This window comes from Pelodiscus sinensis, chromosome 1, assembly GCF_052426305.1.
Source record: "Pelodiscus sinensis isolate ZL-2025 chromosome 1, ASM5242630v1, whole genome shotgun sequence".
In the NCBI taxonomy this organism is placed as follows: Eukaryota; Metazoa; Chordata; order Testudines; family Trionychidae; genus Pelodiscus; species Pelodiscus sinensis.
In genome coordinates, this window is record NC_143052.1 from 66315043 (window position 1) to 66330143 (window position 15101).

A 15101-nucleotide genomic window follows, 5' to 3' on the forward strand; every position below is an offset into this window, starting at 1 on the left:
CACCAGAACTGAGAGGGACGCCTCTCTACTGCAGTCAATTTATGCTTTTAGGTAGTGAGAGATTAGAGTAGCTGAATCTGGGTCATTTGCATGGCATTGCAGGACATTGCCCCTGTAGGCAACTCAGCTGACTCAAGGAATTGTATTTTTACATACAAGGAAAAATGGTAATCAAGTGAAGTGAAATGGAGTTAGAGTACTACATTAGCTGAATGAATATGCTTTTTAGTTATCTCTTTGCTAGAAAATACACTGTTTCTTTTTTCTTTGGACTGGTCGGGATGGGAGTAATGCTGAGAGCATGTACACTCAGCCCTTAAGGAGAGGGTAGCTTCTTGACTGTCTCTAGAATAACTGCCTCTGAAAATAGCAGTATCAACAGGCTGTAAAATAAAAGCTGCTTTTATTTCTTTCCCAGATGATGATGGCAATAATCTGTAGTGGTGTTGTCTGAAATTATAAAAGTGAGTGAGAATTGGGAAGGAATCCTCTAGACTTTAGCAGCAATGAAGAAAATTCCTGAACAATGAAATTAAATATTCTCAAAGGTTAATGTGTATTCAAAGGATAATAGATTTTGGAAGAGAGACACTGTGTTTTAGTTTTTTTTTTTGCCATTTTGGTTGTCTTCATCTATTAAAGTGCAGTGACCTCACACTCACACTCACACTCACACTCACACTCACACTCACACTCACACTCACACTCACACTCACACTCACACTCACACAAAAGCTGTGCCAGCTACAGAGGCAAAAGTCATTTAAAACCAAAGGTAAAATGAAATTTAACAATGTAATTTCTAACTATCTTTGTTACAGCCTCACCATTAGTAGCATTAAAGAGCAAATCTGTAATGTGCATCTTACAAACAGTGGGATGTTTTGTTCTAAATTTCATCATGTAATTCTGCCGCTTAGTTTTACTTCCAGTAGGTTGTGGGGTTGTGTATTCTCAAAATTTGGCTCAGAGCCACAATGGAATATTTACTTAGTTGAATCTCTAGATGTGTTATATTTGTCTACCTTTATGGTAATATGATGCCAAGTTTCTGCTTTTTGTTCAAGACTATAAAAAAATTGAGAGATGTAGTTTTAGATTTTTTTATTATTTTTTTAATATCACCATAAGGTGCAGATAATTATGTGAAAAGTCAAGAAAGTTCAATTGGTTTAAAAAAATGCAGCTTTGCGGCATTATTTTACATAGGTAGAAACCTTGTTAAGAAAAGTATCAACTCCGTTGCTAAATAATGCTATCGGGCATAGGTCCAAGAGCAATCTAGCTATCCTTGGTCCCATTGGGGCAAAGGGGTGAGATTGGGGCCAGGCCCCCATCTGGCTGCAGCATCATAACACTCCTGTACCGCCCCAACCCCAAATCTGAGCCTATCATACACTGGAACCACCTGTCCTGAGCCTCTCACATCCCTGAACTCCTGCACCCCCACATCCTCAGTCTTCTGCCACAACACTTCTGCACCATCCACACACAAATCTGTGTCCTGAGCCCATCATACTCCCACCCTCCCTGTCCTGAGCCCCTCACACAGTCCAATCCAAACTCCTGCACCCTCACATCCACAAGCCCTGTGGCTTGCTCTGTACCTCAACCTTCCACCTGACCCCAATGCTCCTTAGCCTGGAGCCTCTTCCCGGTGCCAGCATCCCCATCACCACCTCCTCCTGCATCCAAATTCCTTCACAGAGCTTTCACCCCTTCCCACCCCAGAGCCTGCATCTTCTGTTTCAACCCACTGAGGGTATGGCTAGACTACAAGAGTTTTTTTTTCTGGGAAAAACTCTTCTGCATCCAGGGACACGTTTGTTCTTCTGTTTTTTTTAGTGGAAGAGCAAACATGCTCTTTTGGCCACACCTGTATACCTCGTTCCATACCTGAGGGATAGCTCAGTGGTTTGAGCATTGGCCTGCTAAACCCAGGATTGTGAGTTTAATCCTTGCGGAGGCCATTTAGGGATTTGGGGTAAAAATTTGTCAGGAATGGTACTTGGTCCTGCTGTGAAGGCAGGGGACTGGACTCAATGACCTTTCAAGGTCCCTTCCAGTTTTAGGAGATAGGCAATCTCCATTAATTTAGGAATAAGAGGACTTCCAAAACAAGGGTTTTCTGACATTTGGTCCAGTCTAGACATGCCAGATGTTGGAAAAACCTCTTCCTACAGAAGAATCGAGGTGGGCGGGGGGAGAGTGGCAGTGTAGTTGTGCCCTGAGAGTATATAAGGCCCAGGGATATCAAGTGATGGAGCGGGGGACAACAGAAAGGGCGGGGCTTCAAGGAAGGGATGGAGTCTTGAGGGAAGGATGGGGTAAATCTTGGCTTGTTCTAACATTTAAAAAGTGATCTTGAGTGTGTAAAAGTTGGAGACCACTGGACTATTCGATTAGTCAATAAGGGAGGAAACTGCAGAGCTGCAGGTGGGTTAGCTCCTGGCCCAGGGAGCTAACACCACTGCACCTCTGCCTTTTCAATGTATTAAGAGCCACAAGCCTCTCTTAACAGAGGCAGCAAACAGGGAGGGCCGGGGCGGCGGGGGAAGGTTTGCAGTCCAAGACAGTCCCTTTCCCTTGTAATTTTTTGTGCTGTAACTTTAAAAATGTCTTTATTTCTTTATTGGCTTTCGTTTTCCTTCAAATGAGTTCTCTTTGAATGAGATCATAGGAGTCCTGTTCCTTTTTCTTTTGCCCACTTGGATCTGGAAGCACAGCTTGAGTTCTCCTACTGTAATCTTTGACTTTCCCCTTCCTCCCTCCTGCCCCCATGTATTAACTTTAACAGCTTTTATTATTGATACATGAAGACTGGAAAAGGGCAAATATTGTGCACATCTATAAAAAGGGGAATAAGAACAACCCAGGAAACTACAGACTGGTCAGTTTAACGTCTGTCCCAGGGAAGATAATGGAGCAGGTAATTAAGGAAATCATATGCAAACACTTGGAAGGTAATAAAGTGATAGGGAATAGCCAGCATGGTAATGTGAAGAACAAGTCATGCCAAACTAATCTGATAGCTTTCTTTGATAGGATAACAAGTCTTGTGGATAAGGGAGAAGCGGTGGTTGTCATATACCTAGACTTTAGTAAGGCATTTGGTACGGTCTCGCATGATATTCTTATTGATAAACTAGGCAAATATAACTTAGATAGGGCCACGATAAGCTGGGTGCATAATTGGCTGGATAACCGTAGTCAGAGAGTTGTTGTTAATGGTGCTAAATCCTGCTGGAAAGGGATAAGTGGAGTTCTGCAAGGGTCTGTTTTGGGACCCGTACTGTTCAATATCTTCATCAATGATGTAGATATTGGGATAGAGAGTACGCTTATTAAGTTTGCAGATGATACCAAACTGGGTGGGGTTGCAACTTCTTTGGAGGATAGGGACATAATTCAAAATGACCTTAGCAAGTTAGAGAAATGGTCAGAGGTAAACAGGATGAAGTTTAATAAAGAGAAATGCAAAGTGCTCCACTTAGGAAGGAACAATCAGTTCCATACATACAAGATGGGAAGCGACTGTCTAGGAAGGAGCATGGCGGAAAGGGATCTAGGGGTCATAGTGGACCACAAGTTGAATATGAGTCAACAGTGTGATGCTGCTGCAAAAAAAGCAAATATGATTCTAGGTTGTATCAACAGATGTGTTGTAAGCAAAACTCGTGAAGTCATTCTGCCGCTCTACTCTGCACTAGTTAGGCCTCAGCTGGAGTACTGTGTCCAGTTCTGGGTGCCACATTTCAAGAAAGATGTGGAGAAATTGGAAAGGGTACAGAGAAGAGCGACAAGAATGATTAAAGGTCTAGAGAACATGACCTATGAAGCCAGGCTTCGTGAACTGGGCTTGTTTAGTTTGGAAAAAAGAAGATTAAGGGGGGACATGATAGCGGTTTTCAAATATCTAAAAGGGTGTCACAAGGAGGAAGGAGAAAATTTGTTCCTCTTGGTTTCTGAGGACAGGACAAGGAGTAATGGGCTTAAAGTGCAGCAAGGGAGGTTTAGATTGGACATTAGGAAAAAATTCCTAACTGTCAGGGTGGTCAAATTTTGGAATAAATTGCCAAGGGAGGTGGTGGAATCTCTCTCTCTGGAGATATTTAAAAACAGGTTAGATAGACATCTGTCAGGGATGGTGTAGACAGAGCTTGGTCCTGCCTTGAGGGCGGGGGGCTGGACTCGATGACCTCTTGAGGTCCCTTCCAGTCCTATGGTTCTATGATAAGCCTAGCATTTATTTGCATTGTGCTTTCAGGGCTATTTGGAATAAATTCATTTAATCTGGGGGTGGGCTTGTGTGTACGCACACATGCACACAATGTATTATAAATCTCAAAAGTATTGTTTTCGTGTGGTTTAGTAGTTTGTTTTTATTTCCATATGTATTTTTTCCAGAAGATGGTTTACTTAATTTTTTTTCTTTAGGTTGAAGAATATTTCTAGTATAGGTTGAACCTTTCTAGTCGAGCACACTCTGGTCCGGCAACATCCTTGGTCCAGTATAGGTTGGCATCCGGCTAACTGTCATGGATGTGGTAAAGTTTTCCCACAGTCCCATAAAGTTTTACAGCCACTAGTCCTGGCTCTTAGTGTTCCATGCTTACAATGGTAAATTAGAGCTCAACAACAGCACGGAAGAGTTGTTAATGCTGCTAGACAATATTGACTTCCCGTAATTCGGCAAATTCTCTGTTTCAGCACCAATCAGGTCCTGAGGTGCCGGACTAGAGAGGTTTCACCTGTATTGTATAAAAGCTATGTTTTGATTAAGTTTTGACAGATATTTTTTCTTACTCTCTTAAATATTAGTTTGTATGTTTAAGACATTAACAAGAATTTAGTATACTGTAGTTTAATGGTTTTATTATATTTAGTTCTTTAGTTTTCAAAATTACTAATGCACCCTTATTTCACAGGCAAGAAACTAAATAGACATAAAAATGTCATAATAGGAGTGTGATATATATATTTTTAACTTACAGAACAATAAACTGTCTTGCTTGCTTAGGTTCTCCAATGCATCCTTACTAATAACTTTATTAATTTACTTCATTTACAGGAAGTGTTCTTCAGCCAAAGTTTGCTTACCTCAGCAGAGACAAAAATTTAATGGGCAAAAGTGCAGTGTTTAGGTAGGTAGATATTTTTCATGGTGTGCTCAAGGTTCTTCCAGGAAGGACTTCCATTGTAATGGAATAGGCTTCAAAATGAGGGATAATGTGATTTTTTAAAACATGAGTGGGCAATAATTTTTAATGTGGGAGGCACTTCAAGATGTTGGCAAGTGGTCAAGGGCTGCATTTCTATGGAGGAGGTGTAGGGTCTGGGATGGAGCTTGGGATAAGGGACTGGGATGCAGGAGGGGGTGTGGGGTCTGAGAGAGAGTTTGGATGAAGGAGGTAGTTGTGATCTGGGGCAAGGGCTTGGGGTGCACAGTCCACAAGGGGGTAAGGCTGTGGGAGAGGATTTTGGTGTGGAAGAGAGGCTCTAGGAGGAGGTGTAAGGTCTGGGAGGGAGTTGTGACCTGGGTGAAGAGGGTGCAGAGGGTTTGGGTGGTGACCTGGTTTAGGATAATGGAGTGCAGGATTAGAGGGGGGTAAGGGTGCAGGAGAGGATTCTGGCCTGGGGCAGGGATTTAGAAGGGGGTGCATGGTGATCTGGGAGAAGGAGGAAAGGGGATACAGAGGGATTGGGTAGAGGCCTGGGGCAGATAGTCAGAGGGGAAAGAAGGGGTGAGATGCTAGAGGCAGGCTCTGGTTGGGAGGTGCTTGCTTTGCTGGCTCCCAGCCAGCATCCCTGCAGAAACCTGAGGCAGACTGTCTGCTGCATTCCAAGGCTGCAGGCTGCTGCTTCCTATGGCTCCTCTCCTGACATGGGAGGCAGATGAGAGGCTTCCCACTCTGCCTCTGCCCCTCAGCAGAATTTCTCAAGAAACTGACCAATAGGAGCTGAGAAATGTTGCTGGGGGGAGGAGCAGTGTGTGAAGACTCTCTCCTCCCTCCCCAGTCATCCAGAGTAGCAAGCGGCTGGCATGAGCTGTTCTCTGCCTAAGGGTTCCAGTGAGGCGGCCACAGGCTGAATCCAGTGGATTGGCAGGCTGGATTCAGCCTGCTTGCAGCTTCTTGCTCACTCCTGTTTTAAAAGTACTGAAGTGATAAGGAAGGTTTATCTGATGTGTATTAATGTAAATCTGAGTAGCTGATTGATGTTTGCTAAATAAGAGTATGGAAAGTTCTTTAGAATAGTGTGTGTTGGGGGGGGGAGAGGTGTAAGTTTCTTTTCTTGTGTACTTTTTAACTTGGCAAATATTTGTATTCAATAATTGTACATAAGAGACTTTTGTGACTTTCTAACTTTTGAAATCTAGAATGTGAATTTCTTATAACAGGAATAGGCGTCTTTGACTTCTCAGATATTTTTCTGCATTTAGTGTAGCTGAATGAAGTATATTCTATATTAGAGAAAAAGCAGTGGGCTTCATTTAAATAATAAAAGGTTTCTTTTCCAATTTGCCACAGTTGTGTCTCTAATGCTCTTTATGGCCAACAAAAATTACCATTAAGACCAGCAATGTGATTATGAACAGCAGTATGCACAGAAGATTGATGGGCCTTACATTCCTTTTTACTCTCTTCCGAAAAAAAGCAAAACATGAACATCTTTTAAAAATTAGTATTGTCTAGTTTGCAAATATGCATTGGATTCTTTTGCATTTCTTCAGATCAGATAAATCTTACGGGTTAGTAATGGTCTCTGAAAAAAGGTTTCATTTAGTGCTCATTCTGAAAGAAAAAACATACTTGTATATCATTATATTTATTAGGTGGCATTACATTTAATTCAAATAAGTGTTGGGGCATACCACTGCTAACAATGGAAAGTTTGGTTTGTGAAATATATGTTTACTTTATACAGTATTTTCAGAGTTTAATAGCACTGTTTTTACACCATCTGTCCAATGTTAATAGTACAGGTTGAATCTCTCTAGTCCGGCTTCCTCGGGGCCAGAGAATTTGCTGACCCATGGGAGGTCAATATTGTATTGATTGAGTCTCTTTTTACTATTTTTTTCACCAAGGCAAGTAAATGGAATAGTGCTTGCAATGCTGCTTAGTAATGTATGACTACTGTTATGCCTAACCAAGGCGCATCAGCGCTCTTCATAATAAAGTGTTAGTGTTGTTACACAATTTTACTGTATTATCACAAGGAAATAAGTAGATAAGCGTAGGCATGTTTTTTTGTTTGTTTGTTTAGCAGCATTACCAACACTTCCACTGCTTTTTGGACTCTTGAAAGACATTTAGGGGTAAATTAGAGCTAAACAACAGCATAGAACACTTAGGCTTTAAATAGACTTTATGGAACCATGGGAAACTTGGACTAGAGAGATTCAGTGTATTCAATTAAGCATTAATCATGCTTAGTAAAGCATAACCTAAAGCAGGGGTCGGCAACCTTTTCAAACCACATCAAAATTCAGAACAAGTGGTCAACAAAGAGCCGTCTAGGAATGCCTATTTGCATGCCTGAAAATATACAACTTAATATTATTGATAAATGACATAATTATTGATAGCACAAATGAAACATTGTACTCAGACTTTATTTAATAGGATTTCTGGTGCTGCATCTTTTTGAAGTTTACATCATAAATGGTCAAATCCAGCTTCATGCATGCAATTCAGGCAGCCTTCTGTCTTATGGCAGGTGGCTGGTGATGCAGGGATGCAGGAGTCTGAGTTGGGATGTATGAGGGGCTTGGCAGGAGATTTGGGTGTATGATGGACTCGGGTACAAGGTTGGGGTGTGTGCAGGTTCAGGAGTGTTGCGGCCAGGCACTGGGAATGTGGGGGTGAATGAGTTTAGAGGTATGTGTGTATGAGGTGCTCAGGGAAGAGGTTCAGGTGTATGATGGGTTCAGGGTTGGTGTGTGTGGGTGGTGTAGGAGTGTTATGATGCTGCAACCAGATGGGGGCTGGGCCCTAAGTGTGGGCTTGTTGGCCAGGCTTCATTTTTAAACAAAGTAAAATATTATGTCCAACATAAAAGGCTTCAACATTGTCTTTATTTATGGCAAGGGAGGGGAACCTTTTTCTGGGTCGGGGCCACTGACCCAGAGAAAAATCAGTTGGGGACAACATAGGTGAGAAGCAACCCCCATCAAAAGCCCCCAACATTCACTGATGTGGCTCCTCATTGAAACACCTCACTCACCTGATAGGTGGAGAGGCAGGGAGGACTGAGGTTCACGGCCTCAGGCCAGGTTTACTCTTCTGGGGGTTCCAGGACTAGTGAATTTTGTGGGCCCTCCTAGCTTCTGGGTTGGGGCCAAAAATGAGACATTAAATATGTGGGACAGGGCTGCCAGTGAATGGGATAGGGATGGGAGTATAGGGTCTAGTCTAGAGAGATGGGGTATAGAGGGGGTGAAGATGCGAGGTCTGGCAAGGGGCCAGGAGTAGGCTGGGGGCAGGCTGACTGGCCAGGGAGCAGAGGGCAGGTGTTATCTGGCCAGGAGGCAGGGGAATTTTGGGCAGGTGGCTAAGGGCAGTGGGTGTCTGTCTGGGGGGGGAGGGTGTGAATGAGGGAGGGACTGGGCACGAGGGGTGGGGGGCACTTGTTTTCGTGCAGCAGGTACCATGTAACATGCCTCCCACTGCTCCCATTCCCCAGAAGCCTCTGGGAAGGGTTGGCAGGGGAGGCTGCAGCAAATTTGTCCCAAGGGAACAAATTAGCAGTATGTAGGAAGCCATCTTTAGTTCCTGGTTTCCTATACGCTGGAGGGAGGAGAGGGGGAAGGAAAATGCTATTGTGCAGAGTCATGTTTAGCTGCTCTTGTTCCCCACATGCCGGATCTGGCGGGATCTTCAGGGCTTTCTCCTCCCGCTGACATTCCAGTCTTGCAGGGGCTGTGAGGCTGCAGAGCCCACGCTGGCTCCTTGCTGTGAGGGACAGTAAGGAGGTACTGAATTGGGGATTCAGGAGAGCCATATCTGGTTCCCTAGAGAGCCCTATTGACTCGTAAGCCATAGGGTTGCTGACCACTGACCTAAAGGGAGGGACTCTTTTAAATAAAAAATGAGCTGGTGCTTGCAAATAGGCATTTTAATATTAAAAATGTTAATATAATTACTATTATAATAGAAAATAGGAATCTCAATAGATAATCCTACACAATGAACAGTATTTCATATAAAAATCTATAGAAAGGTAAAAGGTAAATAGTAGGAGAATATGATCTTGTTTATCAAAAGCTATTACTATTAAAACAAATTGAATATTGGAAATAATAGACATGATAAGAATAAGAACATGTTTAAGATTCTAATTAAGCTAAGACAAGACAGCTGTATATAAAAGTTGTCGAATATCAGGAGCAACTTGCCTGTTGTAATTTTTTTTGTTTTACTTCATACTTTTTGAAGAATGCTTGCTTAATTTTAATTGAACAATTTCAGAAATATTTTTCTTTGACTTGCTATCAATACTGTGCTATAGCCTATTGTGCTTAAGTTATAGCTAATAAATTATGATGGTAAGTACTCCTATTTTTCCAGTCCTTGTTATGGGTGTTTCTAGTAACCTTATGGGGAAAATGACATACATGATTTGGAATGGTCTTCCTCCACATAGCTTACCAAAAAAAATTCTGCCTCTAAAAATAGTGTCTAAGTGATCTTGCCCTTCAAGCAAAACTGGACAATACCCCTTCTTTCCTCCTCTGCCCTCTCCACCAACTGACTTTCATGAATACTTTGCATTTAGTATGTTAATAAACTGTGTGTTCCTGAAGCATTGTAGGCTTACCTTCAATCCCCAACAAAGTGTCAAAAGAAGTTGAAGACCAGCATGGCATTTCAATTTCTGTCCCTTCTGCTGTCATTTAGTAATCATTCAAAACACAACAGTAGATGAATGTTTGATGCTGCCAACAAATTCAGCAGTGGCCCAACTGCAGTCCTTAGAAGCTCCGATACAGTCCATGTTGGAAGACAAGACCCATGCTGAGTTAAGGATTTTGACTGGGGGCAGATTGCTATTTTTGCCGATCTGCTTTTATCTGAACCAGGCAATATAAGCAGCTATGTGAGTCAGGAACTCTATGCAGCTTTTTGGGAAGTAAGGCCCTTTAAACTAAAGCAATAGGATCAGAATTTGTGAGGTGGCATATTTTAAGGCAGGCCATCACAGCTCAGTAGTAAGTGAAATTCTCCATTTACATTTGCAAAGGTCTTCATTCTCTTCCACTTGAAATGTTAAAATGGCTTTGTTCCAAAAGATAGATGACATTCAGATATTCTGCAGGTTGATTTACAGACTGCTCCTTCTCTTCCTCCTCTCTCCAGTTTTTCAGGAAGATCAATCTATTCATATTTGTGAGAGCAAATATGGTGAGAGCAAATATGGAATAAGACAGGCCATATAAATTAATCTCTATATAAAATTAGAGGCTACTATCAAAGAATAGGTAGTATTCTACAAAGAAACTGAAGAGCCTTTATAAAGATCAGTTCTTAAATATACATTTCTTCCTTCATTAGGAATGAGTACTAAGACCGAGCAAAAGCTCTGTTAACAAGAAGTAAATTGAAGACATCCTACAGATCATCCAGCTGTCAGAGGGACTTCAATCCAAACAAATTTTTTTCAGGAAAAATGAGGGAGCAGAAACTTTTTCAGCTCATCTTTCACCAAAAAAGGGGAACCACTTGAATCTTTATCTGTAAGTGAGGTTTAGTCTGTGCTACTTCACAGCTATAGTAAAGAGGAATAAGTTAGTACACTACCTACCACATAATCAGAGACAAAAATAGAGAAGACCAAATTCATGGAACGTTTTCCATAAATTAAAGAATAATTCTGCATTTCTCTTTAGCTGTCTCTTGAAAACATCTTGTCAGAGTGGGAACATCCCAGAATATCAAGAAAAATCAGCTGATATGTATGTTCTAAACTTTCCCACCAGATACAGTTATACTGTAGAAACAGAAATAGACCGTTATTTCAAGGCTGTTGACAATTGCAGTTCCTATTTTTTCCATCTGTTTTATTAAAGTCTCTTTTGCCTGGACCAGCTGCTTAATAGATTTGAACTTGTTCTGCAAAGAAATGGTTTCTATCTTAAAGAAGACTTTTAGTTACTTTTCTTGCATCCTGTGATCTAGCAGATAGTGGCGCACAGCACTGAAGAAACAAATTGATGTACAGAGTAGGGATGTAAAGGACTAATCGACTACTTGTATTTCCCCCCTCTCCCCCCCTCGCTGCTGCCTCTATCTGAGGGGAAGGAGCAGGGGCTGCTGCCACAAAGCAGTCTCTCTCTGACAACCTGGCCACAGGCAGGGGCTGCTTTGTGGCAACAGTCCCTGTACGCTGTAGGTTCCAAATCCCCACTGGGACCCCCATGCACATGGACTTCTGTTGGCTGGGGAGGCAGCCTGGCTAAGTTCCAGCTCACACCCGGGCGTGGGACAAAACCCTGCTGTGGCTCTGCAATTTAAAATGCAGTAGGAACCAGGGGGCAGGCTGCCTGGCTCCTACTGCCTTTTAAATTGCAGAGATGCTGTGGGGTTTGGTCATGCACCTGGTGTGAGCCAGAACTGAGCCAAGCTGCCTATTGACTAATTGAGTAGTAGACACCTGCATTTACCTGGTTACACCATACCATTCCTTTCCAAGCCTCCCACCCACCTCCTACACTGTCCCTCTTTGGGGACCCCTCTCACAATAAACTGCTATGACAAGAGATGCTTTGCCTTCTAGATCTAGGAGTTAGAGCCAGTCCCACATGAGCACAGAGGCAGGGGTTTCTATTTCCGCTATTTTCTAACTCAAGAGAGATCAGGAGGCTGGAGGCCAATTCTGGATCTGCGCAAACTGAACAGATTTGTCAAAATGCAACATTTTCACATGGTCTCACACTCCACCATTATCCTGGCATTGCAACGAGGCAATTGCTTTTCAGCCTTTGACCTCCAGGATGCCCACTTTCACATCCTAATCCATCCTGCTCACAGAAAATTCCTGAGATTCATGGTAGGCCACGACCACTACCAGTACAGAGTACTACCCTTCGGTCTCTCTATGGCCTCTCACGTTTTCTCCAAGGTACTTGCCGTAGTCACAGCTCACCTTCACTCTATGGAAATAATCATTTTCCCTTATCTCAACGTCTGCCTTCTCAAGGCATTGTCACAGACGGAATCAGCACGTGTAACAGCAATGACCACACAGTGCTTTCAAAAGCTAGGACTCCACATAAACTGGGAAAAGTCTTCCGTTCACCCTTCCCAAAACATACAGTTCATCAGAGCACGCCTAGATTCTATGGCTGCTTGGGCCTATCTACCTCACGAAAGATTAGTCCCCATTCAGACTCTGGCCACAACGATCTACCTTGCTGCTTGCACCATAGCCAGAGATTGCCTACAACTTCTTGGCCACATGGCGGGAAATGAGGAGACCACATCTGTACACAGTATTCAAGATCTGGACGTATCATGGATTTTTATAAAGGCAATAAGATATTCTCCATCTTATTCTCTATCTTTTTTTTTTTTTAATGATTCCTAACATCCTGTTTGCTTTTTTGACTGCCGTTGCACACTGCGTGGTCATCTTCACAGAACTATCCACGATGACTCCAAGATCTCTTTCCTGATTAGTTGTAGCTAAATTAGCCCCCATCATATTGTATGTATATGCTGGAATCAACACAACTTCAAATAAGTTGTTGGAGGAAGTCAGAAGTTTGAAGATTGAAAAGAATGAGGATAACGATCACATTGTTAGAACTAAAGCTTTGGATTCTCATCACTTCCTAGCTTTTCCCTAAGCAGAAAACTTAGAAAGTATGGCAGGGAAGAGCAGTATCTGTGATGCTTGTTTCCTCTTTCTGGCTACAGAGATGGTATTTCAGGTCTTCCATATCAAAGATTCTCAACTTTTTTGAAACCCACTCACACTCCCCCGCCCCCACTTGTGGCTAGTTCTAGAATGCCTTCCCTTGTTTCTCAAAATACTGCATTGCTATATATGCCCAGCAGATGCATTTACTGTTTGAATTCATAGATTCCAAGACTAAAAGGGACCATTGTAAGTAATCATTTAGAGAAATCTGAGCTTTATCACAGTTCATAGAACTTCCCTAAAGGCCATAGAATGTGATTTTGATACATTTTTTTAAATGTGAAAATCATCCCTTTAAAGAAGTTACTGAATTATGATTTCCCCAGTCCTATATAGTCAATCTAATTGCTGCAGCTGTTTTCAGTTGTGATGTTACTTTCTTACCACAGCTCTATCTCTGCATTTTATCTGTCACTCATTCTATCATTGCAATTCTAGAAATTCTTAAAATGAAAACTGGGATACAGGTAGGGGCTGCTTCCAAGTAACATTGATCTGTTAAGGGTGATGTTTATTGGGTAACTGGTTAGCCAGTTACACGTTCACACCTCTGTTTCCAAATACAGTGAACATCATGCAGCAGAGAGCTTCTTGCTTTGTCCTGATCTCTATGCTTGAAGTTTCTTATATGAAACGCCTTAGTGAGCATTCCTCTTGAGTTTGTCACATGTAATATTTATTGACAAGCTTTGAGAAGAATTTACTTATGTTCTAATCTCTAATATTACATGACTTCTACTCTCTTCAATAATAGCTCAATATTTTAGTACTGTCACTTTCTATGTAAACTGGAGACTAAAGGCATTCTAATATGACACTTCAGCCTATCATTAAAACTACTTTTTGTGTTTTCTCATTTCAAACTCTTTATCACATTTTTATTTTGACAGAAAGGCTACAGTAACTGAGGATTCTTAAATAAGTTTGACTTTCTTGAGTTATCTAGATGAGGTGATCCACAAAGCAGCCTTAGACCCTGCTCAGTTTAGAACATGAACTCCAGTTCTTAAAAGGTCAGTAACATGCAAGTACAGGTTAAATCTCACTAGTCCAGCAACCTCGAGATCCAGCCCGTGCTGAACCAGAAAATTTGCCAAACTACAGGAGATCAGTACTGTCTAGCAGCATTACCAACACTTCCACTGCTCCCTGAGCTTAGAATGTCTTAAAAGACATTTAGGGGTAACTTGTGCTGTTATGTAGCTCTCGAGCCAGGACTGGTGACTGTAAACAAACATTTTGGGATTGTGGGAAACTTGACCATTCCATTATAAGTGAGCATCTGACTAACTAAAATCATGCTGGATGGAATACAGATGTTGCAGGACCAGAGAGTGCTGGACTTGAGACATTCAACCTATAAAATAAAACGGAGTAGGCTGGCTTGCTATGCTTCTTGCAACATTAAATCTGATAATTTTTGTATTGTGAGGTCAAGCCATCCTCCTTGTGCCCCTAAAAATGTTTTCCATAATTGATTATTCTGTAGATCTGCTTTCCTTTAGCAATAACACTCACTATCCTTTCTTCGTTTAATCATTGCGGGATCAACATCTTGTGATGGAGACTTTATCTTTGTGGCAGAACTCACTTTAAATGCTGAGAATTTGTACCTTCTGTCCTATGTTCTCACTAAGTTGTGTGGCTGGGCAGCTGCCCAGCAGGCTATCGAGATACTTGAAGTGCATGGCACTCTTCCCCCACTGCCTTAATGCTCCTGCCCTTTGCCTTGGAACCTCCTGCTTGCTGTTCAGAGGGGAGACACTGATGTCATGGTATCCCCTTCACCCTTCTGTCTCTGTACCTCAACTTCACAGAGCAGGGTTGGATGGGAGAAATGACTGGGCTCATGGGTAGGACCCAAGTAGCTTTTGGCATCTGCTGCTGTGTCTGAACAATCTTAACCCTGTCTGCTGATGTACTTAAAAGAGCATCGTGTGTGTGTGTGTGTGTGTGTGTGTCTTTCACACATAGGCAAGCGCTATGTGTATCTCTCTCGCAGAGTCTTTCATACTCACCAACTCTTACTTGAATAATTGTTGTTACTACTTGGTACTTCTTTCAAAGTGTTGTATTTTTTGACTGGTCTATGCATTTCATAATTTTTATTTTTTGTCTTCAGCTTAAGACATTTTTTAACTCAAATAATTAAATTTATCTGTCCTGGATGGAGCATT

General features: G+C 42.0%; 1 protein-coding gene across 6 annotated transcripts in view; it reads left to right on the forward strand.

Annotated features, from left to right (window-relative positions):
• Positions 1-15101, forward strand: part of CNOT2 (CCR4-NOT transcription complex subunit 2) — a 132614-nt gene that overhangs the window by 42271 nt on the left and 75242 nt on the right. For 2 of the 6 annotated variants that reach the window (XM_075931736.2, XM_075931750.2), the window contains exon 2: positions 5072-5144. The exons of the other annotated variants lie outside the window; for them this stretch is intronic. The gene's annotated coding sequence lies outside the window, so the exon portion shown is untranslated. The remainder of the gene's footprint in view (positions 1-5071; positions 5145-15101) is intronic. 6 annotated transcript variants of the gene reach the window in all.